The 22,183-nt window shown below is 39.3% G+C and overlaps 1 protein-coding gene and 1 long non-coding RNA gene across 3 annotated transcripts in view; one reads left to right on the forward strand and one right to left on the reverse strand.

The window, feature by feature from the left end:
• Positions 1 to 22,183, forward strand: part of LOC124134162 (polymeric immunoglobulin receptor-like) — a 104,991-nt gene that overhangs the window by 18,986 nt on the left and 63,822 nt on the right. The gene's annotated exons all lie outside the window — the stretch shown is intronic.
• On the reverse strand, positions 3,688 to 6,431 carry LOC125384440. Its single transcript, XR_007223256.1, has 3 exons — positions 5,933 to 6,431; positions 4,094 to 4,195; positions 3,688 to 3,790 (listed from the first exon to the last, which is right to left on the reverse strand). It is a non-coding gene; the product is annotated as an uncharacterized LOC125384440 (long non-coding RNA).

Here is a 22,183-nt window from a genome sequence, read left to right on the forward strand (position 1 = left end):
CGACAACCCCTCTTGGAGACCCAATAGCGGGACAGCGAGGTCTCCAGATTCAATGCTTGTCGCAAGAGTCGGCTAAAACGTGTACTGGAGGATTTTGACTTTGCGTATAAGGAACGCATAAGAAAAATCCCGACCACGAGGCTTTGAATATGATTGTCATGGTTGTCTCCACTACCCCCGACACTGTCCTTTGGTTAGCCGATCTGATACAGACATTGGTAGGGTACGTCATAGGGTAACTGTACTCATTCAAATGTCAAATACTGAAACTAACACTGTCAGGCTCATATAATGAATGACCTTAAGCTAACGGTATCGAGGATGCAGCATCTTCACGAAAGAATAACCCAAATCCGAAACAATAATATTTCTCATAATAGTGTATATGAAATTATCAATCGTAGAGTCATTTCATAAATATTTTGAGATGAAAAACACATTTTCATAATGTCAGTGTTACTATCGAAGGTATAAGCAATCAGACACCCGTGAAGCGCCTCTGTTAGTCCAATCTATGAGATCTACTTATATAGTAGATATCTATCTACAAGCTATACTAGAGTGCTAGAGCGATATTGTGGCATCTACAAGATGTAATTGATAGTTTTAACTCGATGTCTAACTATCAACTACTTTATTACCTAACAGTGCTAATGTCATATCTTAAGATGTAGCAGATCGTTTTAACTCGACAGCTGTCAACCATCGTACAATATTGCAGTGATAATTCCGAATCTGTTAGATGTAACAAATGGTTTATATTCAATATCTGGCTATTAACGATCCTATAGTATTACAGTGATGATGTCGAATCTAGCTATAAGATGAAACAGATAGTTTGAACTCGATATTTAGCTATTAACTATCCTATAGTATTACCGTGCTATCGTGGCATCCGAGGACAATCTGACGTTTGGGTACACTACCTTGCGCAATACGCCGACATTGATGGATGGACGTGTTACAGTCGACTATCAGATCAACGGAATGCGATCAGCTGTTTCAGACACTGGTCTATCTAGTTTGTAATTGCGTGTGTCGATTCAACGATAACGTATGCCGCAGTGACTGGCATCGAGCGGGACAGGTTAATGTCTCCCCATGACCTGTGTATATTACATAGATTTCCCCGCACTTCCTCGTCGCCAGGTCATGTGGAACAACATTGCACGCCACTGTTAGAATGTAGTACTTTTGTCTGCAAATCGTTTGGACTTAATCCCATTCAGACATTAGCGATTTCTTTTATGTGCTTTTGTTTTTGATTACATTTCGACATGTTTTTCCTTTTAGAGTAGGTGGAATTCACATTCCAAAATAAAGCATCTATTTTGGTATATTGAACGCAAGCTTATAACGAACAAATCACCAACCGCTGCTGTATGTACGGAAACATTACCCTGCATGGCGTGACCGGGACTATTTCCTACCCCAACCCGACACGCTCATCTCCCTCCCAGGCTTTGTCACGAGGTACACAAATTAATTTTCAATTTTTTATTTGCTGCGAAGTGTAAAAGATTTTCCTGACGCCTTTAGCAGCGTTGTACAGACACACACTTAACTTGCGGCCCGGCCGAAGTGCGTTTTTATTGACAACTTTCAAAATCCAGTTACCATTTGACAGATTCCGGCGTCAGAATATTATTAATAGGTCTTTTACAAGATAAATGGTTATTAATCCTCGATGGACTAAACCACAAGGCTAGCTATTGGCTTCAAGTCTACTCGCGCAGTCTTTGTCTCAATGGGTTATTTATATGATTAAATGATATAAACTAACTCTAATTGTCCCTTGTTTATACTGGCTAGTACACTCTGGTGCATTTGTGATTAAGTTGTCACTGCGGGAAGAATTGATTGGTAGACTATGAGGTGTCAAGTGTAACGGATAGGTGTCTGTTTCACTGTATCTCACTAAGAGTACAGATATTTCAAATTTGAAACTGGATTCATCATAAATACCTCACTCACATCTAACTGATTTTCAATTGTACAATCCAATGGGGCTTATCAAGAGATTCTCAGTAGCCGATATTCGTTCCCAGGGCTGGTGTTATAATGGCTTTCCATTGCATTGAATGCAATTTTAAAATGCCTCTGAATTTAGACCAATCAATAGTCCCAATCAAAAATCCCAATTTTGGACACAGTAATTCTATTTGATTCCACCGGTCACTTTACTTTGCGATCCTAGATCAATCCGTGCCTAATTATTTGAAATCCATGATACAATAGGTTAACTCTTAATATCCTAGCACCTCGCGTCTAATAGGTGATCAGGCTCACTGACTTGGTTGATGCATGTCATTTGATCCCAATTGCGTGAATCGATGCTCATGATGTCAATCACTGTATTGTTTGGTCCAGACTCGATTATTTGCAGACCGCAATGATATAGCTGGAATATTGCTGAGTGCTCCGAGAAAGGCGCCAGTCGGGTCACCTTTTCCTCCGAAGACCCTGGCAGTCGTTGAATTAGGTTGGTGTGAACAGGTAGGGTTCAACCCCGTACCGTTTGGGTTCTACCTACCCAGCTAACAATTTCACGTTGTGACAACGTCGTGACAACGTTGTGTTTACGTTGTGGCAACGTTGCGGATGTTACGTCCATATAACGTTATTCTGTGGACTCCCATTTATGTTGTCACAACGTCATGGCCTAACGTTGTGTTACGTCATCACAACGTTGTGATGACGTTGTATTTTACGTTGTGGGAACGTTGTGATAACGTTGTGTTTACGTTGTGGTAACGTTGCGGATGTGACGTCCATATAACGTTATTCTGTGGACTCCCATTTATGTTGTCACAACGTCATGGCCTAACGTTGTGTTACGTCATATTCACGTCGTCACAACGTTGTGATGACGTTGTATTTTACGTTGTGGAAACGTTGTATTTTTACGTTGTGGTTATGTTGTATTTTACGTTGTGGCAATGTTATAATAATGCGTCCCTACAACGTTATTCTGTGTACTATCATAGACGTTGTCACAAGGACATGAAATAACTTTGTGTTACAAGGATGAAATACGGTTGTGACCATTCCACAATAAAATGTTGTAAAAACAACCCCAAAACTTGTTCCGGAAATGTTTTAAAATATGCTTTAGTCACGTGAATGTGTACGATTCGAAATACCTTTTACCAATATTTTAAAACCAGGGCGTCGAATAGCCCGGTTAACAGTGAGTTAGATCGTGTTTTGCTAACAATGTTCAAAATGTAAAAACACCACTGAGCTGTTACCTAGATACATGATTTGACTATAACAAAGTCAGACACCATTACCCTTTAGGCTTGTACTGAAAGAAACAAATAAAAGAATGGCAGACATTGTAAGGGGTTGACCATGTGATATTTTCTGGGGAGGGTCGGGTCCTGGAATATTATCGAAAAAATACATTGTGACCGAAAATTCTTGACAAAAATAATTACGGTTCAGACTGGTGAAAAAAATGACATAGATCTAGATGCAAGGTGCTTATCTTCAGGCTCATAGAGTTAAAGAAAATCATATATCTGCTTTTGTAGCTGTGACCGAAAACATATGTAATCTCCACAGAAAAGTTCCAGGTCCCCACCTCCTTGAATATTAAATGGTCGGTCGCTAATCAAGTCCATATAGTATACTTCAACTTTCAGTCATGCGAAGTCACCATTCAACAAAGAACTCCAAGACACATTTGCGTTGACATTTTATTATTTTTAGATTATAGAAAATTTATACACTATTCGAAATTATTGAATGCCAGAATCTTCTTTCTTTGGTGTTCACTTCCACTTCCCTGAAATACAAACAGCTTAATAAATCTCGAGCAGGTATATGAAATATTTCATATGACGAGAAACATTCATTTGGAGATAAGGTTTTATCAATATTCAAACAATAATGTATAATTCAAGTGACTGATTGAAACAAATTTTAACTTTCATTCAGAGACATCAAGAATCAGGTTGAATACAAAACGTGGTACGAGCATAGATTTATATAAATAGATCTACCTTCTTAGCATTCATTTCAAGCAAAAATACACACCAATTAACATGGATATAGACAATGGAATGTAACTGTAAACAATTGTACTTACGTTAACATAATTCACAGCCCAGGGTTTAATTGGTGTGTTCCTCAATGATTCAACATTCTTGATTTTATCTCCTGGAATGGTCGTGTAACATTTTCCCCCTTGCTGCAACGACAACATATTCAAAAAGTCAAAACTAAAACTATAGTCAATAAGCATAGATTTAGATCTGTAGTCTAAACAAAAAGATAACATACATTGTATAATTGCCTAAAATTTAGGAAAACTGTAAATCTAAAGTCTTCATGTATAAGGTCCGATCGGAAATAAACTCAGACTACAGATATAAGTAACAAAATTATGAGTACCATCATAAAAAAAACCCACCTAATGTAATTTGGTTTTACATATACACCGGTCTGACAAACCGGTCAGGCAAACCAGTGATTATTATAGTGAGCCACGTCTCACAACCTCTGTCAGAGTACAATGACACACAATCATGTTAGTACAAACATGGTTTGTTGGGGACCTTTTCCAAACGGGAACAGATATATTAGACTGGCATTGTAGCTAATTACGACTCACATCTTCATCGCAGCGCTGTTTATATAGATCTAGCTGCAGTACGATTTCGTAGCGAGCACTGGAACTTACTCGTTCAGTTTTCGATCACCATTTTATTCTCTCTCATTGCCAAAAAGATCCAGAGAACCAAGTATCATATACTTACACTACGTTTATTAACATAATACAGTTCAATATCGTTAAATATAATTCTGTAGTATGGTAGCCTACCTGGCAACATACGGAGATCGAAAACCGAACGAATATGGTTGCTATCAATTCCATTGTATTTTTCATTGGTGCACATTGACTAGATCGACACCTATTTCACCTTAATAATCAACAAACGATGACCAAATCACTGACAATGTATGGTGATATTTAACTTTTGACTATCGACTAGCTTATCATCACCAGCGAGAACAATACCGCAAACACCCCGTTATTGCGCGCGACGAGACTCGTTTTACTATTGCTCGTTTTCATTAGAAGGGAGTCGGACATAGATCTAGTTATCGGAACATGATGAATTGATTCTTTTTTTTGGAAAAATTAAAAATACACATGATAATGGCCTTGCTCAAATAAACTTTATAGACAGCACCAACAACCATATGATCCACATTTAGGCTACTTCAGTCAGTGCTGATTGGGCCTTTTCGGGAACAACAAGTATGTTTCTGTCTCTTCCCGAAAATACAATTTTTCATAACATCATTGAGCCCTTTAGACTAGGGCTATAACTAGCAGCCTACAGAGAGTCGATCTGAAAATACTTCCATTGTTTTGATTTCCTCTCTTCGCTGTATAAGAGAAATCTACTCAACCTTTCACCATGGCCTGAATGAGCCACATTGTTTCACAAAAATCAAAGTCAGAATTTTAGTACATGTAAACTTACAGATTTCAGAAATAACACGGAAGAAATGGCGATAACTGTCAGTGGTCAGTAGGCGATGCATACGTTAGGCCTATTTACAGACCTTATACGCTTACGATCGAAACCCGAACATAATATGACGACCACAAAACGCCGCCAGACTGAATTCTGGTCAAACATATACTGCTTGCCCTTGGTAATTACCCTTGGTATCCATAAAATAATACTATGGAAAAAAGTCATGGGCTTCCTTCACCTCTATATACATCACGTTCTGTGTATCAAATATTACTATCAACACTGACGCTCAGCTCAGTGAAAGTGACCGGCAAACTGCATTCTAAACCCCGCCACTTCTGAATAATACGATACATTTAAATCATTTGACTATCTGCATGATCTGCATGTACAGAAACATATCAACAAGCGGAGACTGCTTTTGAAAAATAACTTACCTTATCCGAATTCACAGATCATCTGTCCAGTTCCCGTTGCTGCACAATCACTTGGTTGTAATATATCCAGATTGTGCTTGAACTAAGATGGCTGGTGACAACAAATCTTCCGCGACAATGTGACGTCATTTTGACGTCACTTCACGAGGCAACAGGCTAAACTTTTCAGCAGTCGCTCTCACGCCGCAACAAATGCGCGCCAATGTGTTTTTAACTGTAATTTTGCTTGTGACAACATTTAGTAGACAGATAACAGCGTTCATAGATAAATATGTTTTAAAAAAATAAAACTACGAGATGGTAGATCTACAAGTGGTTTCCTAAACATCATTTACAAAAAAGAGTTGTAATGTCCAAAGCATAACGTTATCACAACGTTAATTTGCAACGTTGTTGTTACGTTGTGGAATAACGTTACAATGTAACGTAATACTAACGTTGTAATAGAGATACGCAATAACGTTCTGAAAAATTTAGTATTAAGAGATGAAAATTCAAATGCCGAATAAACAGAAAGGTAATGCATTTCTGCCTTGGTATTCTGACAAATTCATGTTGATTTTTGATAAAGCAGTTCTATTCCTTTATGACTATCAAGAAGCAAACTTTATAACGTTTCACCGACGTTTCAGAAACGTAGTTACAAAACGTTGTGCGATGTCCGATGCACAACGTTTTCACAACGTGAACGTGCAACGTTGTTATAACGTTGTGAAATAACGTTGCACGTTGACGTTATAATAACGTTGTGACAACGTTATTTCACGACGTTACCAATCCACAACCTTTCCACAACGTTGTGACAACGTCGTGTGTTAGCTGGGTACCTACCTACCTACCTACCCACCCACCCACCCTCCTACCTACCTACTTACATGTGAGTGATTTAAAGAGCGCTTCAAGCGGAGGTAATTTCGCCATCGGTATCGCCTCTATAGACTGCCATTAAGTCGTACCCCATGTTGGTGAAGTGGGTGAATGTCCGGAGGGATTAACAGGCACTCGGATGCTTGTTGAGCCCTTCATCTTGGCATTCGTGGTCACTCGTGAACCTTCGATGTCCAGAACGCTGGTCAAGGATTAGTGTACCAAAATGACTTGCTGCATTTGTCACCGAGACTTTGGATGGCAGCGCCTCAGTCTTGGAGGAATTGTCTTGGAAGACAGCCTGGCAGATTCTTTCACATTGTGTTGACATCACCAGCTCCACGTCTACCGAACATCTAGAAACACCACACATCAATGAACACAACGTATCAATGTAATTTCCATTTACAGCTTCTGTGAAATTATCACTTGACGGACCGCGGCATATCTATAAAGAGAAGCGATTGGATGTCAATGTCAAGAGTTTCTTTACAGGAAAATAAGTTTTGTTGCCGCAGGGAATGTGTGTGCATGTGATGCTGCCTCTTGTCCTGACAGTTGATGTTGAATTTGTCGTACGATTCTCTTAGAGTGATGGCGGAATGTTTCTGTAAACGGGGTTCTCCTTATATAGTAAATAAAATATTCCTTTGGTGTTGGTATTTAGAGTATAAACCTTTATATATGCTTTTGTAGTTTTTAGTAACTTGGTATAGGGGTAGGTTGCTATTAAGTGATAATAAGTGCCGTGGTCATCTAGCCTGGTATTGGCTGTGTGACACTTGGAAACGTGGTATGTGTTAATGGGCTCATGGGTAACATGCTGTTTGGCTATGTGATGTTAGGGAACTCAGTAAATGGTATCGTGGTTTTGGTAACATGGTATGATGATGAGGTGGTGTTTTGAACCGCTGAATGAGGGTAAAGTGGTGTTTTGTACCGCTGTATGATGGTAAGGTGGTGTTTTGTACCGCTGTATGAGGGTAAAGTGGTGTTTTGTACCGCTTTATGAGGGTAAAGTGGTGTTTTGTACCGCTGTATGAGGGTAAAGTGGTGTTTTGTATCGCTGTATGAGGGTAAAGTGGTGTTTTGTACCGCTGTATGAGGGTAAAGTGGTGATTTGTACCGCCGTATGAGGGTAAAGTGGTGTTTTGTACCGCTGTATGAGGGTAAAGTGGTGTTTTGTACCGCTGTATGAGGGTAAAGTGGTGGTTTGTACTGCTGAATGAGGGTAAAGTGGTGATTTGTACCGCCGTATGAGGGTAAAGTGGTGTTTTGTACCGCTGTATGAGGGTAAAGTGGTGGTTTGTACTGCTGTATGAGGGTAAAGTGGTGTTTTGTACCGCTGAATGAGGGTAAAGTGGTGTTTTGTACCGCTGAATGAGGGTAAAGTGGTGTTTTGTACCGCTGAATAAAGATAACGTAATGTCTGGTAACGTGATGTTAGGGAAAGTGGTATCTACTACCGTGGTATTTGGGTTTTACTTAGACTGTTATGTAGTGCTGTAGTGATGTTAGGTAACCGTCGTGATTGTGCTGACATCAGCGACTGCAGGCGGACGAGTAATGAATGGATGGTGATTATGTCGTTGTGCAGGAATGATAATGTTTAGATAACAAGACACAACTTATGACACACCCGCTATTTACATAAGGGCAGGAGACAATATAACAGACAAATATTCAAATATTCCTTAGTTTGAAATCCTTCAACTGAATTGGAATTCCCTTCAAGGTATTTGTGTAAAGTTCAAAACCGTCTTTCGGGTTCTACCAAACACGGCTGTACGTATATCTGCAAACTGTTTACCACCGTGAGCATGGTGAGTCATGTGATATATGAAACACAGAGGGCCCAAGTTCACAAATCCACATTAATATTAAGACTTTATAACTCATGTCAAGACGGATAAAAAAGTTTTTAACGGAGCCCCGCAGAGGATATGAAAGATAATCACCAGTAGTTCAAGAATGTGATGAAGGACAATCACCAGTAATTCATGAATGTGATGAAGGACAATCGATCACCAGTAATTCTTGAATGTGCTGAAGGACAATCACCAGTAATTCATGAATGTGCTGAAGGACAATCACCAGTAATTCATGAATGTGCTGAAGGACAATCACCAGTAATTCATGAATGTGATGAAGGACAATCACCAGTAACACATGAATGTGATGAAGGACAATCACCAGTAATTCATGAATGTGCTGAAGGACAATCACCAGTAATTCATGAATGTGATGAAGGACAATCACCAGTAATTCATGAATGTGCTGAAGGACAATCACCAGTAATTCATGAATGTGCTGAAGGACAATCACCAGTAGTTCAAGAATGCGATGAAGGACAATCACCAGTAATTCATGAATGTGATGAAGGACAATCACCAGTTATTCATGAATGTGCTGAAGGGCAATCACCAGTAGTTCAAGAATGCGATGAAGGACAATCACCAGTAGTTCAAGAATGCGATGAAGGACAATCGATCACCAGTAATTCATGAATGTGATGAAGGACAATCACCAGTAGTTCAAGAATGTGATGAAGGACAATCATCGGTACTCCAGGACTGTTGTGTAACCTGACGCTAACACCTGTACTCATGACAAACCAAACCTGCACTGACATTCCTGGTATGAAGCCTTGCATGGAATTTAGAATGCTTTAGAAACCGGCTTGGCGCCTTCGATCGCGTTTTGATAATACAGTAACTGAAGGACTTCCCGAAGGATAAAAGTTGTACATTCACAAAGCAGCCCCGCAGGACTGCAAATTGGACATTCATGAAAGGGAAAAACGAATCGGCCTAACGCGTTTCTTCTGCTATGTATCATCTTCAGAATTAGAATTGTTAAAGAATGTATGAGAGGCGGAAACGGCGTTTCATACCCGCCGTGTTTCTTGTCGAAACATTGATATTCTTCTGGTAGCATAATTAAGCAGGTATGCCCGTCATCAATCTGTTTTCAGTGTATGGACCGACTGAATTCATATTTATTAGGCCATGTGGGATATGGCCGCTGAATGCAATGGCATCCTGCTTGTCGGATCGCATATACATGCGGATCTTGACAGGAGTTCTCTTTAGTGATGGAAATCATGCAGAGATGCGTACAAGGTATATCATTATCATACTTTTATGTGACTTGGGCCTCTTTGGAATTCTATAATTAGCACAAGACGCAAGCAGTATCTCAGATGAACTGGAGATAAAATAAGTGCACTACATTTGTAGCCTTAGTCGGCGGAGAGCGATAACAACCTAAGGGGGTATATGCTCTCCTGTTATACCTTCGGAGTATTTTTGGTGTATCAGGCCAGATCATTCACCATTATCAACTGGGACATACATGTAAGAGGAGTCATCATCACTCTGATACTCACTTCAAGATAAGTGAGGTGTTGAAAACCCTACGAAGAACGCGGGGCAAGGATTCACCCGACAGCATTGTTGACGTAATCCATGTTGGCATTATTTAATAATTTGTTTTACGGCGCTGCAAACACTTTTTCTCGACTGCAGCTAATCATAAAGGGGCTGACATTAAACAGCATTTATTACACTTACGTGAGGATTCGAGATTAATGTTGGGAGACCTTTCAGATAGTGGAAGGCGAACGGCTGAAAGGCTGAATATGAACATTTCTCGTTTTGCATGCTGTGGACTTTTTTAAAGATGGAAATATGTTTCGAATGTAAAAAAATGATACTTGGATCAATTGTAACGCTCTTTGCGTACAAACTATTTACATGAATGCTTATACCAAAAGATTTATGTAATAATTTATCTATATATACTACAGTGTGTATTGTTCACAAAAGGGCAACATGCTTATTGGAATCTTCGTCGATGGATAATGAAGAAGTGGAAATAATGCTATTCAAATACTTCAAATGGATTCTGTTGCGGTGGATAATCAAGACTCGTTATTCTGTTGCATTGACGTTATATTATTGTTATATCTCTCCTAATCCCTATCCTTATCTTCATGTCCACATGCAAGTATATGTCAAGGGTCTTTGAAGTTTTCAATACTTCTAAGCTTTATTGAACATACTACATAAATAATCCGAGTAAGCATATACTCCGAAATGTGTTCCTCATAATAAAGAAGTTGACATCCATAAATTCTCTTTCTTATGAATAGTGTTATGTATAATTTCTCGTGCTTTCTAGCGTGCTTTCTCGCGTGCTTTCTAGGGCTTGACGTCAAACTGTACTTCAACATTTTGTGCACGTTCAAATTTTGATAAATTTATGGGACCAAGGTCCTACCTGGTTTTTTCCTGAAAAAATACACCTGGTGCAAGTTATATCAAGTTCCTTAAACCGATCTCTGTCTTTTGTCACTTATCCTACTGTGATCTTGCTAACTAACCACAGGGTTAGACATAACCGAGTTCACAAAAATCGTATGTACTAGTGCTAATATCACTCTCGCGCAGCAGGTTATTGTTTCCGACATTCGGACGGCATTGTTGACGTCATTCGAATTTAATCGTGACGTAAGGTCGGAATGACGTCATATAAGAAACGACGTCATAGCGGAAAATTGACGTCATTTGATGAATTGTGTTTTTCTTGGACAGCGGTGGTGATCAGTGCATTTTTCTTAAGGGGAGCTCAACAGGATTAGGAAAAAAGTGGTAATAAAGACATTACTACAATCACAGATGTGTCATACTAATTTTAAAACGTTTATGATTTTAAGGAATTCATGTATTATCCTCGCTCTCGTTCAAGAAATACAAGAATTCTGACACTAGTTTCGTAAAATGAGTATGACACACATGCTCGTATAATAATCTCTATTTATCATATGGCTTGTCATCGATTATAAACTTACCATCTTGCTACTTAAATCGGATGTGGAGAGAATTTCACACGAGTTTAATGTCTATCAACACGAGTCGAAAATAGAAGTCGAAGAAATGTTATATACACTAGATTTCATTTTGGGTTCTTCTAGGAATGTATTTTAAGTAACCTTGTTGACGAACATGATTATTTATAGAAGACATTTTTCTTCATTACAATTAACCAACAGTGATTATATTGCTTGTCACGTTATAGTGATTATATTGCTTGTCACGTTACCTCAACTGTGAACGACGTAAAGGTTAAACGCAGTTTTTAATTCTAGCATATGACAAATTATTTATTTGTGCATAGAGTAGCTTTTTCATAGTAGTACGACAGTGTCCACATACGGCCGACCAATCAGTGAAGCAACTGAAAAAAGTTTCTAAGAATGTAAGGACGTTCTTTCAATTACCACGGTTATATTAGTATTGCAGTCTAGACATGCACCAAATCAGTCAAACAAAAGAAAAAAACTGCTATGTTAGAAACGTGTTCAATTACCTTGTTAATATTAGTTTAACTTTATAGACATGCAGCGTATCACTGAACGAAAATAAAATAGTTTCTCAATACTAGTATAACATTGTAGACATGCAGCGTATCATTGAAAACAAATAAACTAGTTTCACAATACTAGTTTAACATTGTAGACATGCAGCGTATCATTGAAAACAAATAAATTAGTTTCACAAATACTAGTTTAACATTGTAGACATGCAGCGTATCATTGAAAACAAATATGATAGTTTCACAATATTAGTTTAACAATGTAGACATGCAGCGTATCAATGTAAACAAATATAATAGTTTCACAATGTTAGGTTAACATTGTAGACATGCAGCGTATCATTGAAAACAAATAAACTAGTTTCACAATATTAGTTTAACATTGTAGACATGCAGCGTATCATTGAAAACAAATAAACTAGTTTCACAATATTAGTTTAACATTGTAGACATGCAGCGTATCACTGAACGAAAATAAAATAGTTTCTCAATACTAGTGTAACATTGTAGACATGCAACGTATCATTGAAAACAAATAAACTAGTTTCACAATACTAGTTTAACATTGTAGACATGCAGCGTATCATTGAAAACAAATAAATTAGTTTCACAAATACTAGTTTAACATTGTAGACATGCAGCGTATCATTGAAAACAAATATAATAGTTTCACAATATTAGTTTAACATTGTAGACATGCAGCGTATCATTGTAAACAAATATAATAGTTTCACAATGTAAGGTTAACATTGCGGACATGCAGCGTATCATTGAAAACAAATAAACTAGTTTCACAATATTAGTTTAACATTGTAGACATGCAGCGTATCATTGAAAACAAATATAATAGTTTCACAATACTAGTTTAACATTGTAGACATGCAGCGTATCATTGAAAACAAATATAATAGTTTCACAATACTAGTTTAACATTGTAGATATGCAGCGTATCATTGAAAACAAATAAACTAGTTTCACAAAATTAGTTTAACATTGTAGATATGGAGCGTATCATTGAAAATAAATAAACTAGTTTTACAATATTAGTTTAACATTGTAACAAATGTTATATTTGGGATAACACTTTCTCAGTAAAGTACAGATTCTCGTACTTTTATTGGTTTGAGTCCCGTCCGGGATTCGAACCCACACTTGCCAGAGTGAGGCACCTAATCTCCAGCACTCAAAGTCAGCGATATAAAACACTCAGCCACCGAGGCTTCTACAAAAATGAAAGTCCGACCGACAACTGGTAGTCTAGATCACGTTTTTCTTTGAGTACCCCCCTGACAAGTGTAAATTGAAAGTGTTATCCCAAATATAACATTTGTTACATTTGAACACTTTCTAAATGGCATTGTGTATTTATAACATTGTAGACATGCTGCGTATCATTGAAAACAAATAAAATAGTTTCTCAATATGAGTATAACATTATGGAAATGCGGCGTATCACTGAAAACAAAAAAAATAGTTTCAGAATATTAGTATAACATTGTAGACATGCAGCGTATCAGAGAAAATGACTGAATATTACAAGCGTGCCTTGTCAATCCGTGGGTCACACGAAGTGGCGCAACTGTGTCGTAAGTGGGTCTATTTCTCACAAGGGCAAAGGGGCGCCGTTTAGGATTTGGGTGGGCATTTAGTTGACCACAAAGGTCACCTGCTTGTCTGTTTCAGGCAGTTAGACTGCAATAGGTAGTCTGTACTGTAATGTGAGATGACGGAGCTGTCTAGTCCTAGCCGGATAGAAGCAATTTGCTGACGTCATCATCTCCACGACCCTAGCACCTTATCGCACAGTACCGGCCGGGCCCAGGCGATCTGTCTGAACTTCGTGAAGGCCGAACACCATCTTCCAAACGGCAAAGCATACTAAACACGCAAGAGTGTTCTTTGAGGAAATGTAGTCATTTTATGTGTCTGGTCTTTTGGCAACGAATATTTCTGTTCGCGACCGATGCTTAAGTAGCGCAGTATCCGTACAATGACCATTAGGTCCGTCATAGTTTTTGTCATAAAAGTAGGTTTGAACCGCGATGTACTTGGGCTGGAAATGAATTATGCGACAATACCTTTTTCATAATCATACGAAATCTGTGCTAAAATCAAAGTCTATAGTACGATTCTGCCTATATCATGACAATGAATTATTATCAAATAGTAATGATTCTTTTTGTTCACGAAAAGATGAGTTATCTTGCCCAACCGGTCATAAACACATGCTCAGAAAAGTCAGTTGTTTACCGGAAAAACTCGGGAACATATGGTACAAGTGAAAATAGTGAATTGCATCTTCAATCACTTTGGTCAGTTTTGTAACCACGGTTAAGTAAGAGGAAGGGAGATAGCTTCATTTCATGTCAGATGTTGGGGAAACTCTCGAGATAGGTAGGAATGTTCAGACAGGTTACTCTCAAACACTAGCACGTTATTACCAACCAAGGATAAATCTGGCATTGGAACCCACGACCAACGGATGTTGTAAGGTAGATGTCAACGCTATTGCCCTTCACTGATTGAAGGTACATGGAACGTAGACAACACACATGATATTTAATGGTTTCATGTTTCCTCATCTCAACTACAAGGTTCATTGATGACAAAATGTGATCTTTTCTGACCGCAGACTCTCTTTATGTACTCGTATATAGGAAATCTATATCTCCTCTGACAGCGCTACAAAGATTCATTGTGTACATTTACTGGGTCTTATATCACAGCTCCCAGCTTCAGATGGGGCGCTGGAACCATTATCTAGAGGTCCCATCTTATCAACCATCGTGCCCTTTAGTAAGAAATCAATGTTTTAACAGGCTTTGCTATATCTAATGTGCCAGGGATTTCTCCTATAATGAGTGATGTTATGCAAGCACTTGAGTAATGCTGACACTCCTATCGCCTCACCTGTTGCCGCTTGTCTTGTGTATCTGCTAGTCCGCTAATTTTATAACGCAAGGTTGACGGTTGGGCGTATCTTGAAATATAGCCTGATTTTTTACACGATGAATATGATAATATTCCGTCACTATGTACTTTTCGCTAAATATCAACAGACTGTTCTTCTATCGGGTGAAATACACACACGGGAAATGACAGATACGTCCAAATATATATAGCAGAGCTAAAGATAGGGAAATGATGTTGAACCAAGCTTATCTGAAGTGGGGGAAACGGGCGGGAGGTGTGGGTAGTGATATTAGGTGGGGTATAGTCTCAATTGCCACCTTTCACTGAGCAATACCAGCTAGCTGTGGGTTCGCATCAATAGTTTTAACTGATTCCATGGTCTGTCAGTTCGACAGGTGATCGCTGGTTTCACCAAACTGGTACACGTATGAAACTATGCCCCGTTTGGCTTTCCTCCCATATTATGCCGACACGTCGTGATTAAACCCGAAATTCTGTTCCAAGGGGCGTTAACTCCAACACTCCATTCCCCTCTTTAGGAACCAATCACACACGTGAACATCTAGTGTCTGTAATCACTCGGCCAACAAGGTCGATGGTACGTTCACTCAAGTTCAGCTTCAAGTTCAGACACTTTACTTCTTGATGACCTCTGGAGTGCACCATTAATGATGAAATAGTCAGCATCAGATAGCATACTCCAGATTCACTTAAGGATTAAGAGGTGGCATGTCACCTTCAATGAAGTTCAATTTGTCTTGTGAGCGTGGACACCAAACAATATCCATCTTACAATCGATATTGTTGTACCAGCAGGGCGACAAGGTTTGGTCCGATAGCGTGATAACCAGCATGTCAGATAAAATTGTAAAGATAACGTGAGTGTGAATTATTTTTTCCCGAGTTGCTATTAATTCTGATTCATTCCAGATTGTCCGTCAAACCACTGCTGTTACATGGCCCGTCCTGGAGTGTTTGATAAAGTCAAAGCATGTATAAGTTAATGTCAGTCTGAAATGAAACTGGCTTGCCTGGATTACTTAAGACGATGGAACACACATGCAAACAGTTATTGACAGCAGTTCATACTACCCCTAATGAAATGAACATTCTTCTACTTGGGTATCTTTCATTGTTGACTTTTCCATTTTCATCTTATTATGGACCGTTGCATATGTATTCAAGTTGCACCGATGAACCATGGCAACAGAAGCTTTTACCGCAATACTCAAGGGACCTGAACACTTGACCTTGTATCTGGCATCTTAACTAATTCGATTATAATTGTATTCGTAAACAGTAGCGATATCGTGTAGGCAGCTCGGTTGTATGTAAATGCCGTGTGTGTGTTCTCTGTAGCGGCAGTTATTCTAGACATCAGACTGACGGCGGTAACTCAAGACGCTAGCAATCCTCAACGGCCCCAAGATTCACAACAGTGTTTAAATGAACATGATGTCTGATCAAAAGTCAAGTTTTATGTTTTTGAATGTTGATTAAATGTGACACGTTACAAGCGCAAGAACGAATCCAGTTCTTAGGAGATAAGACTTGCACAAGTGTCTAAGGCAATAATTGTTAGTTTACATCATAATTTGAGGATTATGTAACTTATACCAAGTTGTCCCTACAAGAGACTGGGTGTACTGTCCATCTATCTAGACTTGCCTATAAGGAGGATAGAATTACTACACATACATAGACTTTTCTTTCAGTACAGCCTTGCAGCAAGGCTATCTCAGATGGTCTCGACGTTGAAACACCTCCTAGTACTTAATACCTAAATAGTCTGCCGCTCCTAGGCATCAATCTAATACCAGGGACATGGTAGAAAACACGTGTCGAACCCATTGTAAACACAGTACATTGTAGACAGACACGGCCCCACAACAATATCTAAACTCTTATGTTGTTGTCGGCCTTTGTTGAAACAGTAACGGGATAGTTTGTCTTCATATTAATTAAACAGCCGAGCCTGAGCGATGTAATGTATGTGAGCGTGTGTACAGTGTAAGGTTCTCATGATGTCTGTACCCCGTCATCGATCTTCACGTCGAACATTCCTTCATCCGTTTCATTGGAACACAACACCCATATCGCCAGCTGTTTTCACATTTAGTGCTGATTTACTTAAATCCTTTATTCTGTTAATGATATCAGTATTTATTGAATGTTACCAGTAATGTTTTATTGAGAAGATTAATTCTTTAATGAATTAATATCAGTAAATGTTTGATGTTATCGTGAAATAAATTAATTATATGATAAAAATAATGATGGTATCTTGAAATGAAGTAATGATAATAGTTATTATTACTATACTTAAAATGAATAATGATATCGTTATACCAATTTCTGATATCATTTGTCCATATCGTTAATTGAAATATTAATTTCAATAACATATATTCTGATATCTGTACTTACCTACTTGCATCAAAACGAAAGATTTATTGATATCTGTTTTTGAAATTTTGATCGATGAATTATGGATATTACAAAAAATGGTTAGTCAGTAACGCCATAACCATTTACAATATCACTAATTGAATTCGTGATATGATTAAATCTATTATTGATATCATGAAAACAATTGATGACATCAGTAATCAAATAATGATGTCAGTAGTTATGTTTATGATATCAATAGTGATTAGTTTAATGATATAAGCACTGAGATAACTGACATCATGAATACTCGTCATGGTATCATTAAAAGAATTACTGTTATCATGGAAAAGATTACTGATTACGATTTGAACACATACTCGATTATGTGTTACTCGGTTGTTACATTTCATACGTGATCCAAGTGCTCGATATCACCTGCGCAGTTTTCGTAGTCATGCAAACACCTAGTCGCGTTGGTCTGTAGATCATATAAACCGGAGAAATCTAAGTTGGTTATAGAGTTTATTGTACTAATTATGTGATAATGTACTTGTTTGGGTTTGAGTTTGGGTCGTTTTTAGTGTTCGCGGAATGCAGGTACCCTTGTTGACGTAATATAGCTGTCATGGTATCACAGCCAATTGTTCATTCGTGTTGCACACATGCACGCGCACACAGAGACACACGCACACGAAGACACCGACACGCACATGCAAACAGACATACCCATTCACACAACACATACACACACGCACACATACATGTATCTAATTTGCTGAGCTGTTCTGGACCAAGTATTTCTTCTAATTTTGTTTCTTTAATATGCCACAACAAGAGAACCGTATTTGAGAAAAACTAGATAGATAGATTGCTCGGCCAAAATAAAGAAATAAATCTGATTCAGCGTCAAACCTAAGTTTCAAATCTAGACGACTTAGATTCCTTTATCGACCAGACAGCGCAAAAAATGAAATTATTTTTCTAAATGGACGCAGCGTATAGGCTATATGACAATTGGTCCACGGCCCAGGGGAGGGACTCCCGCCTACTTAGGTAGCTCCTGCCCCGGGGGAAGGTCGGTCGTCTTCCGCGGGGCTGGGGGAGAGCGGTGGTATAATTGTGTTACCTCCCTGCTTACAGGTATAGATACCAGGGCTTTGAAGTGGAAATAGCAGTGCCAAGACACTTTCATGATGCTATTATTTTCCGTAATGAATTTATGCTAGACTGCTTTCTGAGAGTTATTTAATTAACAGTTGGATAGGAAAGGTCTGTCTGGCTTAGTTATGGGAAATCATACAATATTGATTATTATGAAACTTAGAAGAGTTAGGCGTAGTCGTCATTCTAACTAGACAGGGGAACACGGCGCTTCTGGTTATCCGCGGCACCACACAGCTGCGCTCCAGACCAGTCATCGGTGTCATGTCCGGTCTGAAACTATTTTTTTTCATTTAACTAAATACATTTAAAATGGGATGGATGCATTGAGAATGAAAAGTACGATTTGCACGTGCACTGTATGTCATTACAGAAACGCTGCGTGGACTGTAAAGCTTGGTGTTGATGGAGCTGATCTTTCTAAGCCCAACGGCCGACATATCAGTTGAGCCTGGTGTTGATAGAACTGATCTGTTTGACCAAACCTCTGAAATTACCGCGTAGCCCGATATTGATAGAGCTGATCTGTTTGACCAAACCTCTGAAATTACCGCGTAGCCCGATATTGATAGAGCTGATCTGTCTGAACAAACCTCTGAGATGACGTATACTCTATAGTCCGATATTAATAGAGCTGATCTGTCTGAACAAACCTCTGAGATGACGTATACTCTATAGTCCGATATTGATAGAACTGATCTGTGCGACCAAACCTCTGAAATTACCGCGTAGCCCGATATTGATAGAGCTGATCTGTCTGAACAAACCTCTGAGATGACGTGTATTCTATAGTCCGACATTGATATAGCTGATCTGTCTGAACAAACCTCTGAGATGACGTATACTCTATAGTCCGATATTGATAGAACTGATCTGTCTGAACAAACCTCTGAGATGACGTATATTCTATAGTTCGACATTGATATAGCTGATCTGTCTGAATAAATCTCTGAGATGACGTATATTCTATAGTCCGATATTGATAGAGCTGATCTGTCTGAACAAACCTCTGAGATGACGTATACTCTATAGTCCGATATTGATAGAGCTGATCTGTCTGAACAAACCTCTGAGATGACGTATATTCTATAGTCCGACATTGATATAGCTGATCTGTCTGAACAAACCTCTGAGATGACGTATACTCTACTCTATATATGATGTCCTATGCAAATCCATATTTTGACTCGTACCATATGTTTCCGTGCTTATTTACCACATGAAAAATCGACTTGCCTTTGCATGTATTTGTGACGGGTGCCACCGGTGGGCAGGATACGATCACCTTTTTGCAAAGATCTGGTGTCATGACTGTTGGAAACTGATTCCATTTACACATGCTTATGATATAGTCGGAATCGTACACTGGAGGTTTCCTATGATTATGGAAAGGGTTCTGTCGCTTATAGTTGATGAGTATGTGTGATAGCAGTCGACGAGGCTCTTCCTTTGATATTGATTCCCATACAACGACCGACTCTTTGCGTCCTGAATTCTGTTTTCATCTCCATCCATCGTGAAATTGATTTGTGCTTCGTCCTATCATCCATCTTTTAGTTTACCTTCGAGACTATAAGTTAAGTGCAACAAAAGCATCCTTAATCTAGATCGAGTCCTCTGCTGAATCGCCATGTGTGGGTTCACAGAAGGCCAATGTCACTTTGAAGTGGCTATATTCTACCTAATCAGATGTATTGTATTTACGTATGATTGGTTTTGCTAAGAAACATCATTTTCTCAGAGTGAATCGTGTTACTATAGAAACCGTAATATGTTCAGGACGGTGCATATTTCCGATACCGATTCTATTACATTAGTGGACGTCCTATTATGTATGATCAGACATGCTATAAGGTAGGCACTATTAGATCTGACCGTTGTGATGCACGAGAAACTACCACAATGACAGACAATGACTGGTACACAATATGGTGGGTCTCTTATTGCTAAAATGGGAAACTTCTCATTGCCAAATCAGTTACGTTTGCATTTTTCCGGGGAAGCTAACGAGCGCGTATACCGAGCGCCGTTTATTCACCAAAACGAGGCGTACATTGTTGTGCAATTTTCAGCGTCCATGGGTTTTTCTACACGTTTGTCCAACTAGCTATACAGCGGGACGTGAAGCAAGGGAATTTAGTAGTGCTTCTAGGTCATTTCAGGATTTGCAGTTTTGGGGTATCACTCGATGGCTTTTTTAAGTGTATAGGATATTATCATCAGGCAAAGACTAAACACCAATTTAATGGTAGCAATTCCTACTGACTTTACAATGGCATTTTCTTTGAAGAACGAATAATTACTTTGTTATGGCTTTGTTTATCACCAGACAAATAATGACCATGTTCACGTCGTCCCTTGTGTCATAAGTTCCTGTGTGACAAAATGTATGTATGACACGTAGTGCGTTAGTGCTGATGGACGAGCTGTGGTTCTGTTCGGGACCACCGGTTACCGAGTAGTCGTAAATGACGCCGTCAAATGACTTTATCTTGGCAGTGTAGCTGTAACCAACACAGATATTTATCATTTTCCTCAAGTTCGAAACAGCACCGGGCAATCAGTGAGTCGGGAATCAGAGAGGGTCTTGTCCTCCGTATGGGTCAGTGTTGGAATCACTGTCGGAATCAGTGAAGGTCATGGGTCAGTGTTTAGCTGTGTTCTGTCGGAATCAGTGACGGTCATGGGTCAGTGTTCAGCTGTGTTCTGTCGGAATCAGTGACGGTCATGGGTCAGTGTTCAGCTGTGTTCTGTCGGAATCAGTGACGGTCATTGGTCAGTGTTCAGCTGTGTTCTGTCGGAATCAGTGACGGTCATGGGTCAGTGTTCAGCTGTGTTCTGTCGGAATCAGTGACGGTCATGGGTCAGTGTTCAGCTGTGTTCTGTCGGAATCAGTGACGGTCATGGGTCAGTGTTCAGCTGTGTTCTGTCGGAATCAGTGAAGGTCATGGGTCAGTGTTCAGCTGTGTTCTGTCGGAATCAGTGAAGGTCATTGGTCAGTGTTCAGCTGTGTTCTGTCGGAATCACTGACGGCCATGGGTCAGTGTTCAGCTGTGTTCTGTCGGAATCAGTGACGGTCATTGGCCAGTGTTCAGCTGTGTTCTGTCGGAATCAGTGACGGTCATTGGTCAGTGTTCAGCTGTGTATTGACACCCTCATGGGCCACCACAGATAAGGGCCCCATTTACCAGCTGTGGTTGGCGATTAATCTCCTCCACCACTATGTGAGGCATCATTAGATAGCCGCGCTCCTTCTGTGACCAGTGCCGGACATTCACAGCTGTCTATGACATCGACATCAACCATTATCCCACGATAGCTACTGAGTAGAGACATCGTCAGTCATGATCTTACTGTAGCTTTTATGAAGATTCATAAACTGAACCATAAACTTACTGTGGGACTTGAGTAGAGACCTACATCAATAGGGGGACGCCAAGCCTCTCGGGATATTTGTATCTCCGTAACAAGAAAACGGTCGCGAGTCAAACACACGGAGGCAAGGCTTGTGTTAAGGATCGCTGTCATAGCACTGCCGCCGTA

Source organism: Haliotis rufescens, unplaced genomic scaffold, assembly GCF_023055435.1.
Source record: "Haliotis rufescens isolate VD_foot unplaced genomic scaffold, xgHalRufe1.0.p SCAF_1, whole genome shotgun sequence".
Classification (NCBI taxonomy): domain Eukaryota; kingdom Metazoa; phylum Mollusca; class Gastropoda; order Lepetellida; family Haliotidae; genus Haliotis; species Haliotis rufescens.